This window comes from Notamacropus eugenii, chromosome 2 (genome assembly GCF_028372415.1).
Source record: "Notamacropus eugenii isolate mMacEug1 chromosome 2, mMacEug1.pri_v2, whole genome shotgun sequence".
NCBI classification, from domain to species: Eukaryota; Metazoa; Chordata; class Mammalia; order Diprotodontia; family Macropodidae; genus Notamacropus; species Notamacropus eugenii.
Genome location: NC_092873.1, coordinates 151,700,097 through 151,723,635, shown reverse-complemented (window position 1 = coordinate 151,723,635; position 23,539 = coordinate 151,700,097). Strand labels below are relative to the sequence as shown.

The 23,539-nt window shown below is 40.0% G+C and overlaps 1 long non-coding RNA gene across 3 annotated transcripts in view; it reads right to left on the bottom strand.

Annotated features, from left to right (window-relative positions):
* Nucleotides 1–8,998: 8,998 nt before the first annotated feature.
* Nucleotides 8,999–23,539, bottom strand: part of LOC140526453 (uncharacterized) — a 130,788-nt gene continuing 116,247 nt past the window's right edge. For all 3 annotated transcript variants that reach the window (XR_011974377.1, XR_011974376.1, XR_011974378.1), the window contains 2 exons: nucleotides 17,666–20,788; nucleotides 8,999–13,162 (listed from right to left, as the gene is read on the bottom strand). This is a non-coding gene — a long non-coding RNA (uncharacterized lncRNA). The remainder of the gene's footprint in view (nucleotides 13,163–17,665; nucleotides 20,789–23,539) is intronic.

Sequence of the window (23,539 nt, the reverse complement as noted above, 5' to 3'; positions counted from 1 at the left end):
TGGATTTCAGTGTTCTGAAGAATATAGGGTATTGGAGTGACCTATCTTCTGTTTTATACTTACCTGCCTCCCAATTCCGACCCTGCACTCCTCCCCAGGAAGGAATTGTCTTTCACCCCAATCCTGGCATCCTGGGTTGTCAGCAAACAGATGACTAAAGGTGGCAGGGCCACTTGATGTATTACAGAAGTCCCAGCAGGGGGCTCCAGAGACTGAAGAGTTGTGGAAAGTTGGTCCAGGCCTCTGATGAGTTGGTGATCTTGTATCATGATTTTGCTCACCTGAGACTCAGAATCTGCTGGTTTAGATGGTCACTGGAATCAAAACTTCTAGCCCCAGATAAAGTATATTGAAGAATCATTTATGACAACTCAAAACAAGGAAAAATAATAAAATGGAAAAATGCAGTGGATCTGGAGTGAGAAGACCTGAATTCAAATCCTATCCCTGATTCTATCAGTCTTTGTGGCCTTAGGCAAGTCATATAGCCTTCCTTCTGCCTCAGTTTCCTCATCCATAAAACAGAACGTTAACTAGATGTTCTCTGAAGTCCCTTCCATATCTACATCTATAATTTTAAAAATTCATAAATTATATCACTACTCAAAATAAATAAGTAAATAAAAGACCATAGATTTAGAGCTAGGAAGGATCTCAGTCATCTAGCCCAACTCCCTTATTTTAGATGAAGAGATTAGGAATTTAGCTAAATTCAGATGTGTAGTTTCATCAGAGGGACAAGATTTGAAGCTAGTTTTCCTGACACCAACTCAGTGTTTTTGGTGCTGTACTCTGCTAGGTCCTACATAATAGAGAGGACATTAATGATTAACAGTCTTTGTGCCTAATGTCTTATCTTTATAAAAAATCTTTGTGAGGATGAGCTACATCTGTTAAACACTCCTCAACAATTCATAATTCAGCTCTCCAATGATGGGGAATTCCCTGCTTCCCAAGATAGTCCATTACATGCTTGGTTCTAATTATTAGAAAGGTTTTACTTACAGAGAGTCCAACTCCACTACTCAACAGAGAGTTGTTGAGCACATTTCAATGGAAGCATAGTTTCAAGCAACCCTCTGTGAACTTAACTTCTCACTCAAAAAGAGATTCCTGGTTGAAGAAGAGCCTTTCAGGGTTCATTGGGATCTGTGAAGTTCTCTGTACTTAAAAATCTTCAAACAACAAATGATGGGATCTTGGCTTTTTTCTGCACATTTGAGTCCGTTTTGTAAATATTGTGTGGATAAAGCATTCTACTCACTAAACCATGCTACCTCTCTCTTTGTCTAAATGACCTCCGATGACCAGTCAGTGCTACCCCCAGGAACCTGAATTGTCAACACAGTCGATCATGAACTCTTCACAGCAATTGTACTTAGCCTTCAAACTTTAAATGCAGAGAATCTTCCATGGGGTAGCAGAACTAACCAGCTATCCTTGAAATGCCTACAAATAAGAGACCTAAGGAATCTTGGGTCTTCATGAATAAATAAATGAATGAAAAGCATTTATGTGCCAAGCCCTGGGTTAAGGCAAGCATATAAATATAAATGCAAAAAAAAAAAAAAAAAAAAAGGCTTTGACCTCAGGGCAAGAGAAACTATTCAGAAAAGGGCTGGAGAATAAGAGCTCAAGTCCTTAGATCTGTGACTGCCTCTTCTACCTGTAGGTGGAACAATGGATACAGAACCTGTACTGGAGTTGGGAAGACTCATCTTCCTGAGTTCAAATGTGATCGCACACACTAGCTGTGAGACTCTGGGCAAGTCACTTAACTTTGTTTCCTTCAGTTTTCTCATCTGTAGAATGAGCTGGATAAGGAAATGGCATACCTCTCTATTATCTTTACCAAGAAAATCCCATATGGGGTCACAAAGAACAACAACAAAAGGTTTGCAAAACACTTTATGTACATTTTCTCATTTAATCTTTGCAACAGTCTTGTGAGGTAGATGATACATCCTCCTCCTCATTATCTTCATTTACAAACTAGTAAACTGAGGCTCAAAGAGATTCAATGATTTGTTCAGGGTAGTGATTATGTTCAATATCCCAGAGCCAGACAAGCAAAACCTGCTTTTGAGGTTCTAGGTCATCCTTGGGGGCAGCTAGGTTGTGCAATGGATAGAGCACCAATGCAGGAGTCAGGAGGACCTGAGTTCAAATATCACCTCAGACACTTGACACTCACTAGCTGTGTGATCTTGGGCAAGTCAGTTAATCCCAATTGCCTCATCCTGGGTCATCTCCAGTCATCCTGATGAATATCTGGTCACTGGATTCAGACGGCTCTGGAGGAGAAGTGAGGCTGGTGACCAGCACAGCCCTCCCTCACTCAAAACAAAGTCAAGTGCAAGTCATGTCATTATTTCTCTGATGGCGTGGTCTTCTTTGGCAACAAAGGATGAACACACACACATCCTAAGGAATTTGTGTCTTATTTATTGCCATCAACTTGAGTCCCCACCAACTGCATTCCTCCATTGTTAGATGCCAGAGACTAGCACCTCAGTCCCACCAGGGGTTTTTTGGGGTTTTGTTGTTATTTTTTTTACAAGGGGATATTTATTTCAAAGACATAACAAGAACAAATATACAAGCATCTTCATCTTCACACCTCAAGGACAGAATCTTAGCTCAGTTCCCACAAAACATTGTTCCCACCAGGATCCTTCCCAGATGCTGAATGAGTTTTTGTCCAAGCTATCACTGATAGATCATTAATGAAGGTCATTTCTTGCTCTTTGGGGGATCAGTGCTGAACTGATTGCAAACCTGGTCTCTGAAACATCAGGAAATTAGGCTACCCACTTGACCTTTTGATTCTCACAAGAGTGGAGGCTCTACTCCTTTCATCTAGAATGGAAAAGAGGGGCGGAGCCAAGATGGCGAAGTAGAAAGACGCACATACACATAGCTCCGAACCCACAAACCACAGAACGGCAGAGGGGACTAACCCAGGGCAAATTCTGCACCCAGAGACCACGGAATATTGGAGCGAGGGAGATTTCTGTTCTGGAGAGACCTGCAAACCTCTCGCGGGGGGTCCTTCGCGCCGTGGACTGGGCGCCGGGGCGGGAAGAAGAGAGCAGCCCTACCACAGCAGCGACAACGTGGGAAGAAGATCCGAGAGGGCTACGGGACAGGATCTCCAGCAGCCAGGCAGGTCCCCCCACCCACAGAGGGACCTGCAAACCTCTCGCAAAAGGTCCGTCACGCTGCAGACACGGTGCCCAGCCCGGACCTGCGGCGGCGACGGAGGCTCCGAGAGACACAGTTCTGAGAGGGCTCCGGAGGCGGGATCTTCAGCAGCGGCACGGGCCCCCCCACCAACAGGTGACTGACAGGGGTAGGTGAGAGAGTCTCTTTGGCGGGTTGAGAGGGGAGTGAGGTGCCCCCATGGCTCAGGCCCCCCCAGGAGGTGGGGGCTGAGAGGCGGCTGCGGACGGGGGCTCCCCAAGCGAGCGGGAGCCTGGATCCATTGTGGAAGGTCTGTGCATAAACCCCCTGAGGGAATTGAGCCAGAGAGGCCGCCCTGCCCCTGACCTCAGCACCTGATCATAATTTAACACTGAATAAAAGCCCTGCCCCCGCTAAAAATCCTAAGGCGGGAAGCAGCATTTGAATCTCAGTCCCCAAACGCCGGCTGGGAGGACCAGGAGGCGAGGTGGGTGTGAGGAGAACATTCAGAGGTCAGGCCACTAGGTGGAGAAAATGCCAAGAAAAGGGAAAAGAAATAAAACTATTGAAGGGTACTTTATCGGAGAAAAAACACTTCCTCCCTTCCTTTCTGATGGGGAGGAACAATGCTTGCCATCAGGCAAAGACACAGAAATCGAGGATTCTGTGTCCCAGCCCACCCAATGGGTTCGGGCCATGGAAGAGCTCAAGAGGAATTTTGAAAATCAAGTTAGAGAGGTGGAGGAAAGACTGGAAAGGGAAATGAGAGGGATGAGGGAGAAGCATGAAAAACAGATCAGCTCCCTGCTAAAGGAGAACCAAAAAAATCTTGAAGAAATTGGCACCTTGAGAACTAGCCTAACTCAGCTGGCAAGGGAGGTGCAAGGGGCCAATGAGGAGAAGAATGCTTTCAAAAGCAGAATTAACCAAATGGAAAAGGAGATTCAAAAGCTTACTGAAGAAAATAGATCTTTCAAATCTGGAATGGTATGGATGGACGCTTTGGACTTTTCAAGAAAGACAGATATCTCAGAACATACCACGCAGATTCGAAAAATGGAAGATAATGTGAAATATCTTATTGGAAAAACAACTGACCTGGAAAATAGAATCAGGAGAGACAATGTAAAAATTCTGGGACTACCTGAAAACCATGATCAAAAGAAGAGCCTAGACATCGTCCTCCATGAAATTATCAAGGAAAACTGCCCTGAGATTCTAGAACCAGAAGGCAAAATAAATATTCAAGGAATCCACAGAACACCGCATGAAAGAGATCCAAAAAGAGAAACTCCTAGGAGCATTGTGGCCAAATTCCAGAATTCCCAGGTGAAAGAGAAAATATTGCAAGCAGCTAGAAAGAAACAATTCAAGTATTGTGGAAATACAATCAGGATAGTACAAGATCTGGCACCTTCTACATTGAGGGATAGAAGGGAATGGAATAGGATATTCCAGAAGTCAAAGGAACTAGGACTGAAGCCAAGAATCACCTACCCAGCAAAACTGAGTATAATACTTCAGGAGAAAAAATGGCCTTTCAATGAAATAGAAGACTTTCAAATTTTCCTGATGAAAAGACCAGAGCTGGAAAGAAAATTTGACTTTCTAACACAAGAATGAAGAGAACCATGAAAAGGCGAACAGCAAAGAGAAATCATAAGGGACTTACTAAAGTTGAACTGTTTACATTCCTACATGGAAAGACAATATTTATAACTCTTGAAACATTTCAGTATCTGAGCACTGGGTGGGAGTACACACACACACACATGCACACACGCACACATACATAGAGACAGAGTGCACAGAGTGAATTGAAGAGGATGGGATCATATACTAAAAAAAAAAAAATGAAATCAAGCAGTGAGAGAGAAATATTGGGAGAAGAAAGGGAGAAGTTATATGGGGCAAATTATCTCTCATAAAAGAGGCAAGCAAAAGACTTATTAGTGGTGGGATAAAGAGGGGAGGCAAGAGAAAAACATGAGATCTACTCTCATCACATTCCACTAAAGGAAAGAATATAATGCACACTCATTCTGATAGGAAAACCTATCTCATAATACAGGAGAGTGGGGGACAGGGGCACAAGCAGGATGGGGGGGAGGATAGAGGGGAGGGCATGGGGAGGAGAATGCAATACGAGGTCGACACTCATGGGGAGGGAAAGGACCATAAGAAAATAGAAGTTATGGGGGACAGGACAGGATGGAGGGAAATATAGTTAGTCCTATACAACACAACTAGTATGGAAATCATTTGCAAAACTAAACAGATATGGCCTATATTGAACTGCCTGTCTTCCAAGGGGAAGGGGTAGAGAGGGAGGGAGCTAAAGAAGTTGGAACTCAAAAGTGTTAGGACCAAATGTAATGTTCTTACCACTGGGTAACAAGAAATACAGGTTAAGGGGTCAAGAAAGCTATCCGGCCCTACAGGACAAAAGAGAAGACGGAGACAAGGGCAGGGAGGGAGGATAGAGGAGAGAGCAGATAGGTCACAGGGGCAATTAGAAAGCTTGGGTCTGGGGGGGGGGGGAGGGGGAAAAAAGGGGAGAAAATTTGTAACCCAAAATTGTGTGAAAATAAATGTTAAAAGTTTAAAAAAAAATGCAAAACTGCACAAAGGAAAAAAAAAACAAATATAGAATGGAAAAGAGCAAACAGTAGTCAAGGAGAGAGGCCCATTTCTCAGGGCCACATGACTTCAATGGCAAGAAGGCCCCAAGGTTTCTCCCTTTACAGCATGGTCTTTCACCAGATTCTATGAGCAAAGGAGTCTAGCTATGAGCAGAGCAGAAGAAGATACTGAAGCAAGAGAGAGAGAGAGAACCAACTAAGCCTTTTGGAAATTCACCACACAGTTAATCAACCAGAACTAGTTACCAAATATGTATACACATATTCCACAGTCTCTCCAAGGCCCTTCCCTTACATGTCATCTTAGTCTCTCAGAAGCAGGTTCCTCAGCTTCTCCATGTGGAAAGAGGCCATCTGAGTCACTCTGTACATGTACCAGACCCCTATTATACCAGGATCACACAACTAATAAGGGTTTGAGGCAGGGTTTTAAGTTAGGTTTTCCCAACTCAAAGTGGTATTAGAACTCAAATTTATTACACTACCCACAGCAACACATACATATGTACTTATATACATGCATATGTATGTATGTATCATGTGTATGTTTTATGTATATAAATATATGTTGATTACATAGCTTCGTGTCCTATTTCTTCTGTTCCATTGTGACCTACATAAGGTCACATCTTTAACATGAATCTCAGACAACCAATATTTCTTCCCTGACTTATTGATTTCCTCAGTCACTGGGAACAAAATTATCCAAAATAAAATTAAACTGCTCACACCTGTGTGTTTTGGAATTCACATGCAGTAATTTACCCTCTCTGGATCTCAGTTTCTCCACTTAAAAAAATGAAGGAATCAGACTAGATGACCCCCTAAAGTCCTTTCTACTTCTAAATCTATGATTGTGTGATGCTATGACATGGAGAGAGGAAGGGGTGTTAAACCTGCTATCTAGGGATGGAATGGTTCCTGACAGTGGCATTGGACATATTTATTTCCATGGATTTGCTCTGAGTTCACTTGTATCTCTGCACACTCCCCTTTTCCCAATGAAGTGCTTGAGTCAGATTTAGCTGGTTTTATCTCACTTAGGTTTTTTTCTTTAGAACACTGAGATCAGAAGGGTGACTTCCTGAAGACTTATGCTCTAAAAAAAGGATTAGATTCAGGCACTGAAACACCAACACATTTGCTTGAAATGGCCTTGAGCCTGTACAAAAAAAAAAAAAAAAAAAAAACAGAAAAAGTTCTAGCAGAGAAATAGGAGGGTGTTTTCCCCTCTTTCCTTAAATAAAAGGAAATAGCCTCAAAACCAAATGATAACCTCTTTAAAATTAGACAGACAGATCCTCATGAATACCAAGCACTACTCTTTTCTGCTGACCTAAGAACCTACAAGATTTTACCTTAGCCATGCATTAAAATCTTTCTCCTATATTTAATCTATCTACACACACACACACACACACACACACACACACACACACACACACACACACACATACACACACACTCACACACGTCTTCTAAGGATTGCTGCTAGCAATAGTCATAACCGGAGCTAATCTTGTCTTCTGGTTTGAGCATAAAGAGAGTGGAAAGGGAATCCAGTGACAGAGAGGCAGCAAAAAGCAGAAACAGAAAATTTGTACTTGATGTGTCTAACTGTTCCGCTTCCACTGACACCTATATGCATGAGTCAGATCTAGGCCAGCTTTCATCCTCAGTATTTCCTCTGCTCCTACTCTGAATTCCTGAACCTTCAAGAATGCCAACATCATTATGTGGCTCAAAAGACAAACTCCAGAGCCTCTTCATCTTGGAAGGATGAGTGTGAAAATGTGTGTTAGGTTGTGGTCATCCCAAATAAAATTTTAAAAAAAAATTGGGAAGTCAGATCCTCCTTCAGGTCTTTTTTTGGATATACCTATATAAATTTCCCACTTGCTGAAAGGTATTGTTTAATATTTTGTTGAGTCAGATAGGTATTTAAGTAAAAGAAAATGCAGTGTGAGGTTTCTTAGAAGAATTTGTTGCTTTTCTATAGTATTCACTGATAGATAGATGATAGATAGATAGATAGATGAGAGATAGATAAATAGATAGATGAACATAGATACTCATAGATAAACAGATATAGACATAGACAGACAGACAGAAAGATAGTTATACAAACAAAAAGAAAAAATCATTCGTTAAGTGTTAATCATGCTGGACACTGTGCTAAGCACAAGAGATATATAAAAAAAAGGCAAAAAGACAGTCCCCTACCCTCAAGGAACTTGTATTCTAAAAGGAGTTAGAAGGGGTGGGGGTTATCTGGGAGATATGACATCTAGTGAGAAGGTAGTAAAATCTGAAGAAGGAAGAGTAGAGCCCGGGGTGAAGTGAGCATGATCTGGGAACTTCATAAAATGGAAGTCTGGGCCAGAGACCCACCAATCAGAGAGAAAGTGACAGGGAAAAGGCATCTCCAAGGTGAGATGGATGAGATCAGAATGGAGACTTAAAGGGCAGAGACATTTGGGAGATAAGAAAGCTAATGGTAAGGAGATGGAAAGGACTAGAGAGTGAGCAGAGGAAACTAACTTTATTTAGGTATGTACTTCATTACCAGAATCATTTCTCTAGCCTTCTGCATTTGGACTCATGTGTTAGTAGTGGCATTGCTATCTGCTCAAAGAAATTAAGTAGAATCCATCTTGATTACCCAGCCAAGCCACCTGTCCTTGTCTGAGGCTCTGGCCTCTGTTTGTAGGATCTGTGTTAACAATATCTCTTTTACCTCTTTGGACAAAGCTTTTATAGTTAAAAAATCTCATGGAATATCACCACAGCATAAGAAATGATGAATGTAAAGAAGAAAGGAAAGCATGAGAAGACTTATGTAAACTGATACAAAGTGAAGTTAGCAGAACCAAGAAAAAAATATGCACAACTACAACATGGAAATAGAGAGAACAATATCTGAGAAAAACAAAACCAAAAATGTGACATCTGGTAATTAAAATGACTAATTTGGGCTCCAAAGAAGATAAAATATTCTTCCCTTCTTTGTAGAGGTGGAGGGATGAAGGGGGAAAGAAGTGCTACGGGTGTGGAACTTCATATATATTACCAGATTTGATTGATGTATCAGTTTTTGTTGACCTACTATTTTCTTTCTTTCTTATTTTTTGTTACAAGAGAGTGAGTGGGGATGAATGTATTTGGAAATGAAGTTGATGTAAAAAAAGTTTTTTAATTCAAAATTTAAAAAAAAAATTATACTTATAAAAGTCTCCTTTCATCTATTTATCTAGATTTTTCCTGGCAAGATGTTTCTTTACTGATATTTTCCATTCACTAGTCATTTCTTTCACGCCAATGCGTCCTCATGATGTTCCTTCTAGGGATGTTACTTGAAGCTGTACCTGGTCATTTGATGCAGTAACAGTTACCAGAAATCCTATTATCATCCAGTCTAGATGGCATGTTAGGCTCCTTCTATCTCTAGTTCTATGATTCTCTGATCCTAGCTTTCTCAAATATCTGGGCCCGTGGAATAGAGCTAGATAAGCACATTTTATTACAACTTTGGTCCTTGTATCAACTTATTTTAATATCTGTAGTTAAACCATGTCCCTGGAATGATAAATTGGATTCTTTTGGGGAAGTCTCTCAATAACAATCTCTATGGGACTTGTTTTGCCCTCAACTAGGGTTCCTCTTGAGAACACTGAAATTTATTTTATGACTTCCCAAGTACCCTTAACTTCTCTGAAAGTATATAGGTTAACCAGTTATTGGATACAGGACAGTATGACATAAAAAGTTTGAGAGAGATAATTTCTAGGTAATCATTTTACTAATAATGTTAGAATCTTAATAAAAGAGTTAAGTGGCACTCTTGAATGCCAAAGACCTTTATGGCAGCTAGCTAAAGTCTTATATCACCTTGGAAAAGAGGATGTTCCAGAGTGTGGCAAATCAACTCTGATTGATTAACTAGTAATGGGAGAATGAATATTACAATGAGGGGCTAGACCTATTCTAATGAACTTGGACTATGCCATTTACTTCTAAATTATCTCTAACTTTGAGCAGTTTAATCAAAGAATTTATTCCCATCCAAAACACAAAGGGATTAAATTCCTTGTAAAGTTGGGTGAGGTCTGACCAAGATTGAGGAGAGTTAATTCAATCTCATTATCAGCAATGTCCTTCAAGAAACTGAAATTTGAAATGAGAACTATAGAAAAATGGGAAACTCTGGATTTCCCCAAATCATTGGGGAATCATTTCTCTCATTAGGATTTATTTACTCCAGCAAATAATTCAGAATGAATTCCCATCCAAACCAGTGACAGAATTCTTCAATCCTTTTCAGAGAACTTAAAGCAAGTCCCTCCATCTGTTGAATCTCATCCTCTCTGGTTCAATGAAGCCAACATGACTTGAAGTACCAGTGAAGAGATAGGTCCAGACATTGTCTTGGTAAAAATAATTCCTTTTGGGTGTAACTTATTTCCCCTTGGCATCACTTAGGTGGTATGAACTGCAGGCTTTTACTTAGGTCCAAGAGAAGTTTTTTCCTACTCCCACCTCTTGCCATGGCTCCCTAATGGTAATTTAAAGTTAATGATGGGTGGGGGAAGAGTTAAAGATCTTCCTCACCTATTAATAGGTCTCAATACCTTTTGTTAATTTCTATTGAGGCACTGGGTAAGAGGGTCCTGCCCTCCAGCTCTGAAATATGTATAAATACTCAGAGGTGAGGTTTTACTCTGGGGCTTACTCATTGGAAGTATTTGTTTGACCAAACAAGACTCTGGGTACCTGCTAAGGAACCCCCTGACTTTGAAAATGCAGATGTTGGTGCTTCTCTCTCTGGTAACTATGGATGTATGGTCAGACAGTTGGATCTGTCTGTTGATTTGTGATGTATGTATGGCTTATGGTTGGACAATTGGAAGCCCTGTCTGTTGATCTTTGTTTCTCTGTTTGTATTTTCTCTGAAGTTCAGGGTGATGACTTTTTCCCCTGACCTAAGTGAATGATATATGTGCTTGAATAAAGTGATTATTGGCTCCTCAAAAGTTACTTTCCTTTTAGAAAAGCAGGTCTAAGAACCTGCACAGCAGGCCCTCCTGTGTATGGTGGGGTCCTTGCTGTTACAGGCTCCAAATCCCCTTTGTCTTTCTCTCTTATCTCATCTTTCATCAACTCTTTATTTGTCTCTCTCATCTCCCTTTCTGTGTCTCCATTTGGTGCCTGTACCTAGAAGAAAATACCTTGTAGAAACCCAGAGATGCACAGAACTCTTTCCGAGGCAATGTACAGCCTTGCTTCTTTCTCCCTGTGTGTCTCTCTTCCTGACAGGCTCTCTCAGAAGGACTTCTCAAGATTCAGTGTATTTCTTCCTTTAGCTTGTAGGGAGCTCCTTTCTCTCTGGGTTTTCCTCACAAGTACCTCTCTGCTTTCTCTGGCTTCTTACCTTGAGGAGGCTCTCTCTGGAACTTTTAGTATTATCTTTCTCTCCTTCATCTAGCTCCAAATGTTTTTCCTCTCCTTTTAGAAGTCACTTCCAAGGACCAATTCAAGCAGATGGACTCTATCACTAATATGGTATCAATTCAGTGATCTTCAACTGCTATTTCTGCCCAAATAGAAGCAGATAGGGAGGGTGATGAGGAACCAAACTAACAGTCTTCATACCTTGACCACAAAATTTACACTTCATTCAAGGGGAGTAGAGGAGGGGAAACTTTTGGGCTGATACTGTAGAGCTGCTGTAGGCTTCTGGGTGGGGGAGAGGTCATGGGCTCCCTCTCAACTTGAGCAAATGGTGTAGGGTTTTGCTTTCACTTTTATAACTTGTATAATCTACTCCTTTCTTTCTCTTAAGTGAAGAAGTATGATGACCTTGCGAGCTTTAGAAGGTCAAAACAGCCAGGTCTTGGAGATATAGTCCATGTTGGGATCTGCTGGAAACAGATTTGAGGAGCAAAGTACTGAGCAACTTTCTTGACCCTGTTCAGTAGTAGTTGAGACTATGGGCCTATTCAGCAACTTTGAAAGTGAACTTGGTGGAACCACTGCTATGTAGAAACTGCTTTAAGTTGAGCCCAATCCCCCCAGGACCAAGGTAGTATATAGAGAGTCTGCCTCTAAGTATTGGGGGAAAATGTTTATACTTCTTTTTTTGCTATATTTTTATAGTAAAAAGTCCTTTGTAAAAAGATTTTTCAAAAAAAAAAAAGGAATATAAAGGGGAAAGAAGCTTAACTAAGTCCTCTAGGTTCATGCCTACATATATCTACTACATTGAATGTGCCTAGTGTGGGCTCTCGTACCTTTAAAGCAGGGCTGTTTGGGGAGGATGTTTTCTGTTGCAAAGATAAATTTATTCCTTCCCCTTCTTACATAAAACACTAAGAATGTCAGTGAATAACTCATTTCAACCACGGAAGCATGTGCTCTAGTGAGTCATAGAAAAATAATTTTTTTAACCAACCTCAGCACATATTGTGAGAAAAGTACAAGCCTTCCCAGCAGGTGATAGTGTGTGTGATGACAAGTATAACTGGGCAATCTGTTGAGTATTCTGATATGCGACAAATCATATGTGTGTGTCTTCTTCTGCCAACTAAGGGTGTTATGACTTCACGTACTCAAAAGGTACAATATTTAAATAACGCTCATCTGAGCACACTATTAAAGTCCCCTCCCTGACACTAAGAAGTTTGTCAAAATATAGCACTTTGTATTGTTAGCACTTTCCAGAGGAAATCAGACTTACCAATCAGTGTTCTGTGACAGTACTCACTAAGGGATGTGTTTTAATGATCACTTCATCCTAAGACTGCTACCATTCTTTCATTTTGAAGGACTTCCCCAAGGCATCCTTTGAACATATTGTAATTGTACTTCAGATTCTTATTCATTGTTTATCTGTAATAAGTACTCAAGATATATGGGGTGTTCAAAGAGGACTGATGCCTCTGGTGTGAGGGTTTGCTGAGCTTTCTTCAGGACTGCTCGTCCACCTTTGGTGTCCACAGGTCAACCAACTATCACCTGTGGCTCTAAAAAGCTATAGTATGCACAGCAGCCACACCCCAGCGAATCATATTGGCAGACAGGCTAAACCAGATTGAGGGTAACTTATGGTCCTCAAATCCATAAGTGAGTTAGGGGGATGTCTAACCCAAGTATATGAAGCCTTAACCAGGCAGAATGTGCGGATGAGAATAACTTGTTCCAACAGCGAGGAAGGCAGCTGAAGCAGGCACTATGGCGTATTTAGAGCTTGGTCAGACATTGAAGACACCAAGGTCATCCACTGCATCCCAGGCAATCAGCAGTCATTTTGACTTCTGTCTTGCCACTGGACTATGATGATTCTGGAAGAGAAAGTGAGGCTGATGACTTTTGTACAACTCTGTCTTACTTAAATCCAATTAACATCTGAGTGAGGACATCACTTGTGACGTCACTGGTCCTCTTCAAAATCAAAGGACAAACAACAACTTAGTACTCATATCAATTAGAAAAGGGTGCTGAGACAAGGGTCACAGTTCAGTCCCAATGGGGGCCAGGGAGTTTCATGCAGGTTTCTATTGGCCAATCCCCCGTTAAATTTGACATATATGTAATTCTTTGCTAATAACAAATTCATTTGCTTTTAATCATCACAACAAACTCTGTGGTGGAGGTGGTACAGGTAGTATTATCATAATTTTATAAATGTGTAGGAGAAGTTGTTAGTTGACCTGATTCTTGAATTTAATGGGTGATGGAAACAAGACAGAAGCTCTTGTCTTCTGATTCAAGTCCAACTGGAACCAAAGGGCAGCTGGTTGCCTGAGAAAAGACTCTCTATTGTCATATGGAAATTTGCCCAAAAATATAAAGGAGGGGAAAGCCAATGACAATGATAGAATCTCAAAATGTGAAAGTTGGAAGGGACTTCGGAGAACATCTGCCCCTTCTCATTTTACTGATGAAAAATCTGAGATTCATAAAGGTTACATAATTTGTCCAACATCACACAGGGAATACGTGGCAGAGATGGATTGAAAGCCAAGTCTTTTGCCTTCAAATCCTGTGTTTTTTCTATCTCAGTGTATCTTTCAGGCAGAGAAAAACAAGGTATGATAGCCTATCCAGGCAGCCCCAGTATAAGCAAAGGCACAGGGGTGGCATGTGTTCAGAGCAGAATAAAGAGATCCACCAATGGGATTCCAATGAGAAGGGCACCAGATGAGAAGACTACCTAGCTAAAGTCTAATTTCCCAAGGTGGCTGTGGGAAAGAAGCAAGAGCTAAAACAACCCACCATTGTCAGCTTTTCTCATCCCTGCTATCCCCTAGGGGGTGATGAGAGAACAGAGGTTGGATGAGAGACTTCTTCTCTCCTGTGAAATCCCCTCTCCCTGCCTACTTCCCAAATACAGAAGCAACATGGGGGGAATGGAGGAATTAAAAGGGAGGGAAAAGGTGGTGTGGGAGGGACATGCCCAAAATGTGAACCACATAATGAGAGAAAAATATCTTGAAGATAATGATAAAAATAATAACAAGTCTTTCCAGAGTCTTTTAAGTTTTGCCAAGTACTTTACATCTGTTATTTCATTTAGAGCACTTTGTTATTGAATTATTATTAAGAATGTACGCTTCCCCAACACACTACTGAAATTTCATATATATGTATATGTATACACATAAATATATATACATGTGCACACACATATATATACACATTTCATATATACGTATATTTTTAAATTTAATTTTTAGTTTACTTAACTATCCTCACAATCTCCTTGTTCTCTATCCCCCACAATCTCCTTGAGAGCAGGTGTTGTGGAAACAAATGAAAATTTTGTCTTTGTATCCTCAAGACCAAACACAGTATCAACCATAAAGTAGGCACATGATAAATACTTCCTGAATTGAAAGGAAGATGCTTCAGAAATTGTGTTGTGCCTGTCCTTCCTTGCCGAAGAAGACCACGCCATCAGAAATGATGCCATGACTGGCACTTGACTTTGTTTTGAGCGAGGGAGGGCTGTGCAGGTCACCAGCCTCACTTCTCCTCCAGAGTCATCTGAATCCAGAGACCTGATATTCCTCAGGATGACCCAGGATGCACTGGGAGACCTTGGGCCCTTTAGGCCAAGGTCTTTGCAGGCACTCACTTAGGGTGAGGCAACTCCCATTCACAAAATATTATATCATTAAATCCTCATTAACACCTATGAAGTAAGTAATTACATATTTACATAATCTAGTGCTTTAGAATATTCAAAGCATTTTCCTTACAACAACCAGTATTGATAATATAGTAAAAATATTGTCATGCTCATATTACAGATGAGGAAACTGAGGCCCAGAGAGATGAACTTATTCAACTAGGATCACACAACTAATAAGGGACTTGAACCCAGGTCTTCTGAATCCAAGTCCAGATCGCAACAAGGGGGTGTATGTTGTTGTTACTGCTATGAAGAGGTGAAATTTAACAGGGGTAAATGTAAATCTTCCACTTGCGTTTGAAAAATCAATTACGTAAATTCATAATGGAATTGGCAAGGCTAGACTACAATTTGATGGAACAAGTTTAGGGAATTTTAGTGGATTTTAAGTACAAGATAAGTCAAATTATATGGCAACTAAAACAAATTAATGAGGTCTTAAGCTCCATTGAGAGGCACAGTAACTAAGACTACAAAAATGATAGTCCCACTATACTTTGCCCTTGTCAGACTACATCTGGAATACTATATTAAGTTCGAGTACATTTTAACAAAGACATTGACTAACTATGGAGTACCAGAGGAGGGCTCTCCATTAAAATGCAATTTCCTTGAAGGTTAGGGTGGTTTTGTTTCTGTCTTTATATTACCAGCACCTAGCAGACTGCCTGACAAATAGTAGGCTCTTATCATGAGTTTAATTGAGTCTCATGGCAAACTTTATTCAGTCTTATTTTTCCCTCACTTCTTTTCACTTTCATATGAAGCAATACTTCTCAGAATCATCTGCCATTGTCCTACATGGTGTTTTACAAGTGAATTTTTACTCTAAACCTGACACTGCTCTTGGCTTTTATATCTCTGACTGGGACAGAAGGAAAGTCTTTTCAAATACAGGGATTGCTGTGTACCAAGGCACACAGGAATACACAAAGGATTTGGGAAAGATTATATTAGCTTGGGCAAATTATTTGCTCTCTAGGCTTCGGTGTTTTCATCTTTGAAATAAGAGGGTTGGACTACATGATCTCTAAGTTCACTTTGATCTCTGATTCTATGATCCAGTTATCCTCATTCAGTTTACCTGAGTAAATTTGTCCTGAGAGGATAGGGAAAAAGCAATGACCATAGTAAAGTTACTGACTATTAGACTTAAAGCACCTCAGAGAATTATTAATCTATTCTCCAATTCTGCCATTTTACATTATTTTCTTTAGATTGTAAGCTATTTGAGGGCAGGGCCTGTCCTTTATGTCTTTTTTTTATCCCCAGGGCTTAGCATAGTGCTTGGTACAGCATGGGAACTTTTTAAATGTTGATTGATTGATTGATAGATAAACAGATTGAGTAACTTTTCCAAGATCATGTAGGTAGCTGGTGGTAGAACCAGGATCTGAACCCAGATGACTTGCCCATAGTCTCATAGGTGGTAAGCTTTGGAGTAGTGACTCAAACTTAGTGTCTGAAGTCCCTTTCAGCTCTCTCTCTCTCTCTCTCTCTCTCTCTCTCTCTCTCTCTCTCTCTCTCTATATATATATATATATATATATATATATATATATATATATATATATATATCAATATGGATATAGATATAGATATGATCCCATAATCACTGCTCCTAGGGAAGGGGGGAAAACAAATTGCATATCCTATTATCATCATCTTTGTGTGTAAATTGCTTACATAGCCCACATATAGGCTTCTGGGCTCACTCTCCCAGCCAAAACTCGTGTAGCAGATTGGGTCCTCAGAGTAAGGCCTATTTTTCTTCAGAGTTCTAGGCATACCCTAATTCTCTCTAAGGCCAGTGTTTGTTTCTGTACTAATCTGCATCTCTCAGTCCAACTAGATACTCTAAAAATGGAGAACACACCTCTTTCTCTCACCCCAGAAGGCACAGAGAGGACGGATGCTAAAACCTCATACTGGGGCTCTTGCTTCTATTTACCGCTTTGATATCAGGGAAACTTCCCACCTTTTGTTGCCTTACAGAATACTAGGCATTATGGGATCTGCCTTCCCTTAGCTGATGGCTGCTAAAACACAATAAATACTTCACTTTCCTTTGAGAGTTTATCTAGGAAATCTCTGGCATAGGAAATATCAGAATGATTTAGGTTTCCACAATAGGAAGGCACTATAATAAAAACCAACATCAAACCTAATCCATTTAGGTAATTGACGCGTCTGTGATGACTTCCCTGAAACAATTCAATACCAGGGTGAACATTAAGGCCCTTAAATTATCACCCAGATGTACAGGTTTTTATTCTTTATTAAATGATAGCCTTGTACAGCTGCCCATTTGGAGATCTACTATGCTATTTGCTATTAAGAGCAAATGGATGGATCTTTTATATAAAAAGAAGCATTAGTGGATAGAGAGAGAAGGCCATTTGCCTTTCCCTTAGGAAAAAGCTATAACATTTTCTCTAAGTGCTTTTGCACACTTAATGTTCAAAATTTAGGGAAATGAGAAGAATAGAATATATTCCTGGCTTCCTTAATTCACCTTATCAAATAATTTGATTGGTGCTTAAGAATTCATAAGCAATTCTCACTTCTTACACAGAATCGCAATGTTTGAAATCATGCCAGGGCAAATTAAAATGCATTTTTTTATCTGGCAGAGAATAGTAATTCCCACCTCAGACATGGTTGCTTTTTCTGATGAGTACACCAGGGGAAAAAGCTGTAGAGGAGAGGATTAAGCAATAATTAATATCTCGAAATTTCAATCAATTTCGAAGGTGAAGAAAATTAGTTCACCATGCTGCTGCAAAATGTTCCTTGGCCAAGCCTGAAGAGACTCGCTGAATCCACGGCATTCTTTGGCACATCAGTCATCTGTTTCTGGGGTGCTAGAAATCTATACAAATTGACAAACAAGAAATTAAAGCAGTGGTGTGAAACAGACTGCCCAGCCGTCTCTCATTTGATTTATAAATCGCTGCCAAATGGATGGGGTAGGATAGGAGACTGTCATTTCGTTGGTTAATAAAAGTTCCAACTAATGTAATGTAAACTGCAGCTCATTAGACAAGACACATTGCTTCTCTTCAGGGTTGGGAGAATAAGGAAACAGAGCAAAAGTGGATTATTCACTCGCTCCCAATCATTCACTAGAATTCTTTGATTTCAGCTTTGGTGACATCACTTGTATCAGTCCCTTCCTTCTTAGCCCAGTTGTCTCCATCTTTATCTGATTCCTCATTAACTCACACCTGGATTATTGTAACTCTCTGCCTCCAGTGCTTCCTTTTCTCAGCATAATCCACACACCTTCTAGTGTTCAGTTATCTTTTCCAGTCCCCCTACGTTGGCAAACTTGGAGTCATCCTTGACTATTCTCACCTCCAATCTACATTCACATCTTTTGTATTTGGACAGCTCTTCTACTCTGATTCAGACCCTAATAACTTCTGAACTTGACTGTAACAATCTCCTCCTGATTGGCTGCCAGTCTCTCCCCACCCAGATCTATTCTCAAAAAACCTGCTAAATTGGGATTCTCAACACAGATATCCGAAAATATCAACAGGGACTTTTTTTTTAAGGTACTTCTTTGAAATCTCTAAAGTCCTACCCTTGCTTTCCTTTGTAAACTCCAAGGTCCAGAGTGAAAATCCCTGACAGAATAACAGACAGACAGACAGACAGACCACACACACACACACACACACACACACACACACACACACACACACACACACACACACACACACCCCTTCCCTATTATATCTCTTACAAGAATGGCTGGATCAAGAAGGAGCTGGATCAGTTATTTAGCAGCTTTTCTCAGGGTCCTGAGAGTAGAAAATAAGAAGCTCAGTCAGGAGGTGTTTTAGGAGATGAAGACATGATTGGGTCATACACTCCATGGAGGAGCACTTAACTAGTTTCTTTTCGTATTGCTGCATCTAATAAACTATGGGGCGATAGGGAATTGAGTTGCTATACTCTAAGAGTTCATAGGAGTTATAGACTGAGAAGGAAAATTCCAAATGTTGGAATGGTGTGAAGCCTTAGATTTTCCTAAAATTTTCTATTGATTCAGAGCTATATTTGGTCATCTCCCAGTCAGGATTTTGAATCCAGACATTATGTTGTGTGTGTCTTTTTTTTTTTCTTTTTTCTTTCTTTTTAGAACTACCCAGCTATGCAATTCAGTGTTGTGGTAGGGGAATTTCTTGAGTACACCTTAGAGAAACTTTGACCAGGGTGGCTTGAGTACAGTGCCACCTGGTGGGAAAATTATATATCTATGCCCTTGCTGGTTAATTAAGAAAATGCTAATTTTCTATCATTCTATATGCTTAAAGAAAGTAGCATATGAGCCAATGAGAACATCATGCTCCACTGCAGTATTCCAAGTGTCATGTGAAATACACACAAGGTGACACAGAACAGTAAGTAATTAGACATGGGATGTGAGGCTGAAAAGAGATTTACAGACAAATGCAACCTTTTAAAAGTGGTAGAACAAGTATATAATAAAGTCAGAAGGAAGAACCAGATTGGGGGAAAGATAGATTCAGTTTGCGACATAAGATCATGTGATTTAGAGTAGGAAGACATCTTAAATACCATCTGATCTAACCCCCTCGTTTTACAGATGAGCATATAGATGAGCCCTTTATGAAAATGAATAAGAAATATTACAGCCAGGATACAAATTAAGTTCTTCTGATTCCAAATTCATCATTCTTTGCACTATACTATGCTTCTGAGTTCAAGGTGCTGAAGTACATCCAGATGGAGATGACCTGAGGAGAATTGGAAATATTCTATAACATGAGAGAGAGGTTGAGGCTGGAAATATAAAACAGGGAGTCATATTCATAAGGATGATTTTTGAAATCAAGTTTATTATTTATTTGGGTGACTCTGTTGGAAGGGGAAAAAGCCAAGTCATAAGCAATAAGTGCTAGTAGTTGTAATGAGAACAATATCCTAACCTCCTGCCTCCACGCAAAATGAACTATTTTTCCTTAAAAGGGTTTGAGCTCATTCTCAGGACTTTATTGGTTCAGAAGAGTTACAGCTTTAGTCATCCATATCACTTCTTGATCATGTGAGTACCAAACAGCCATGAATAACTCTAGCCTCACTGAGATTTTTGACTACTTAACCACCAAGGACACTTCAGAGGCAAATGTATTTGGTTCAGCTAAAACACCTTGTCCTTAATACTGTAATTAATATTATCCTTGATACTATATATTATATAGACAGAACATATATAATATATAGAGCATATATATTATACTTAATACTATAATTAACGGTGTCCTTAATACTGTCATTAAGTAAATCTCCTTTTGTTATCTACAAGTGTCTTGCTTTATTCCAATATCAGACTTAAACTACTGACCTGAGTCAGGTCCAGTCCCCAAAATCAGTAGGAATGGGAGAGAGTGGGTCAATTTCTGCAGCCCATATATAAAAGTAAAATCAAAGACTGGTGTGGAAATCTGTGGGGACTAAGAAGTGTCTTTGGAAGTTAGCATTGTTAGAAGGCTCTGGTATGCCAAAGTTCCTTATTGCCAGTTTTTTGGAGCTCAGCTTTTGCCTTCCCACTCCCTCCATTTGAAGCCCAAGTCTCCCCAGATTCTACCTGGAAGAAACTATACCACAGAAACACATTCTTCCATAGTAACACTTACCATCCGAGTGACTTCTCAGTCTCTATTTCCCTCACCTCCATCCCTGCTTGACATGCCTATTAATCATCCAGATCAGTCTCCACATTTCTTTGCATTGAAGATACCTAGAATTATTTCCAAAGGCAAAGTTTTGCAGATTCACAGAACAAGGAATATTACACAAAGCCCTCCAAATAAGTCAACAATATAAGAAGTATTTTATAAAGTTTACCCATTATTGCTGTTTGCTTAGCCTTATAGGGTCTTTTTCAACCCATAACTAAAAGAATTTTTATCTATACATGTAGAGTTGCATCTGATATTTGAGATTTTACTATATATCCCTGGGTAAGCAGGTGAAAGGACATTGCTTTTACCTCCTCAGAAACCTTAGAGAATTGTTCTGAATCTGGAATAATTAATGTTTTTAAACAGCTCCTTTTGATCAGCTGCCTTCAACCTTAAAACGAGCAAGACTAAGTCAGTTTCTCTCTTTTCTTCTTTTTGATTCATTTTTCTGAGTTCTTTAAGAAGATGAAATTCACCCATAGCAAGGGCATCATGAACTGAACTAGAAAGGGGAGAAGGACTTTCTCCCCGTGTTGAGGCTCCAAGAAATGGGCCTGGAGTTGTTTGCTTCTGTTCCATGTTTTTTGTCCTCCTCAGTTTCAGGTGCCAGAGGTAATCCTCAAGGACTCAGGAGTTTGAACTATGATGACCATGGGGCCAGGATTGCAGAGTGCTGCAGCCTGCCAATACAGCATGGAAGCCTTGAAGAGGCAGGGTGACTGGGACTTGAGTCAAAGTAGGGTTTTAGACTTGGAACTAGAAGTATATGCTCCATAGAAACTGGGTTAATCCATGAACCTAATTCCCTTCCTACAGAGACTGAGGAGGTGGGAGAGTGAGTGGGGAGGGGAAGGAATTATGTGGAGGAGTAAGTTTGTATATTTGTGATTATATCTTTGAGTAAGTATTTCCTTGTAAAAGTTAAAAAAAAAAAAAAAACAAAACCTACAAGGAACAGAACAATTACAATTAATCATAAACACCAACTAATAAACCCACAAGTATTTATTAAGGTCTACTATTAGACCTTATTCAAACCTAGCATACTGCCAGTGTGCTAGGTTCTGAAGACACAAAGTTAAAAATAAGACATCCCCTGTCCTCAAAAAGTTTACAGTCTCTTGAGAGCTTTTTCTCTTTACTTGGTTCTACAAGTAGAAACATCCTATGTAAGAGATCAAATTATTAAAACCTTAGGGTTCCCTTTTGTGCCTTCCTTCTTCCTCTTTGTTCCCTTTCCTCTCTGTCCTGCCTTATCCCTTATTTATCTTCTTATTTTTGGGCAAGGTAGGTGGGTAGAAAATATCTTTTAACTGTCTCAATTTCATAATGTTGAAAGCTCAAACCAGTAAAATCTAGGAAATTTAGTGGGCCAGAATGATATAGGGTATTTTCTTGAAGGGTCAAGTCAACTTTTACTCTGAATTTAAATAGCCAAACTTCTTGCTTGGATCTACTGTATTTTCTTTCACTATGTCCTGGCAATTGCCTCCAGGCAGCTCTGATTCATTCAATGGACCATCCTCATAAAAATTCTAATTAAATGCTGTCACACTGCTTACTCTAAGAGGTGTAAGTGGAACGGAACTTCTATTAGCTGCCCAATGGACCAGGTCACTTCACTAGTGAGAGATGCCTTAATGAATTTGTTAATGCTCTGTAAAGTCCATCATAGAACTATTAAATCAAAAATTATAATGGAACTTAAACTGGTAGCTGCTCTTAGACCAAAGTCATCCTGACTAGCTACAAGCATGGTTCACTCAGAAAGCTTGCTTTATCAGACTGATCAAGACAGATTTTGTTTTTTAATCATGTGAGGTAGGGTTTTTTCTTTGTTTTTTCTATTGCTTTCTCAATTTAAGAAAATAACCTGTTTCCCTCTAACTTACATTTATGTTGTGGAAACGCAAGTGTCTACAAAAAAATGAAATTGAGGATCACCCATAAGGCAACAGGAAGGTGGAAAGTAGACCTGAGGAGGCCATACATGCATATGATCCTTACAACAACCAACAATCTGGGAGGTAGGTTAGATTACTATTCCCATTTTACAGGTGAAGAATAAGAAGGAGACAGAGCTTGAGTGACCTGCCCAGGGTCACAGCTGGTAAGGGTCTGAGGCTGAATTTGAGCTTAGCTTTCCTGACTTCAGAGCCAGCATTCTAGCCACTGTGCCATCTCCAAGCCAAAGAAAACTAAGAATAATTTATTTACCATCAAACTTAAAGAAAATAAAGACTGTAATGAGCAACCCTCTCCTCAGAGACCTATCTAAAACCTCAGTCCCTTACTCATGAGTTAGAGATCCCAACCAGGGGTCACCTCTTCAAAGGGTTCAGCAGCTGTCTTCTTCTGTAGTTTGGCTCAATTCCCTATAGATAGTATCAACATTGTTCCCCTCTGTGTTTCTTTCTAGAGTCCTTTAACACATCTTACCCCTCTCATTTCCAAACAGGTCTCAGTTCACAATATCAGGATCAGATAGAGTGATTCCAAAAATCTGAAACCCTCTCTTTAGGCATTTGGGTTGAGATATTTCCTGCCAAACAAATGCTCACTCTGTCTGGGAACTTGACAAAACACCCTGATTTCCCCTCATCTTTTACATTCCCACAAGTCATTCAGTCATCACTGGGGCAGGATTATTCAAATTATCTGAGACTACTATCCACCCTATGCCTGGATATCCTTTTTCTCATTTTTCTCTACCGGTTGAAATCCTACCTGTTTTTTAAAGCCCAACTCAGAGGATATCTCTTCCAGAAAGTCTTCCTCTGAAATTTTACATAGCACTTTGCTCTTCT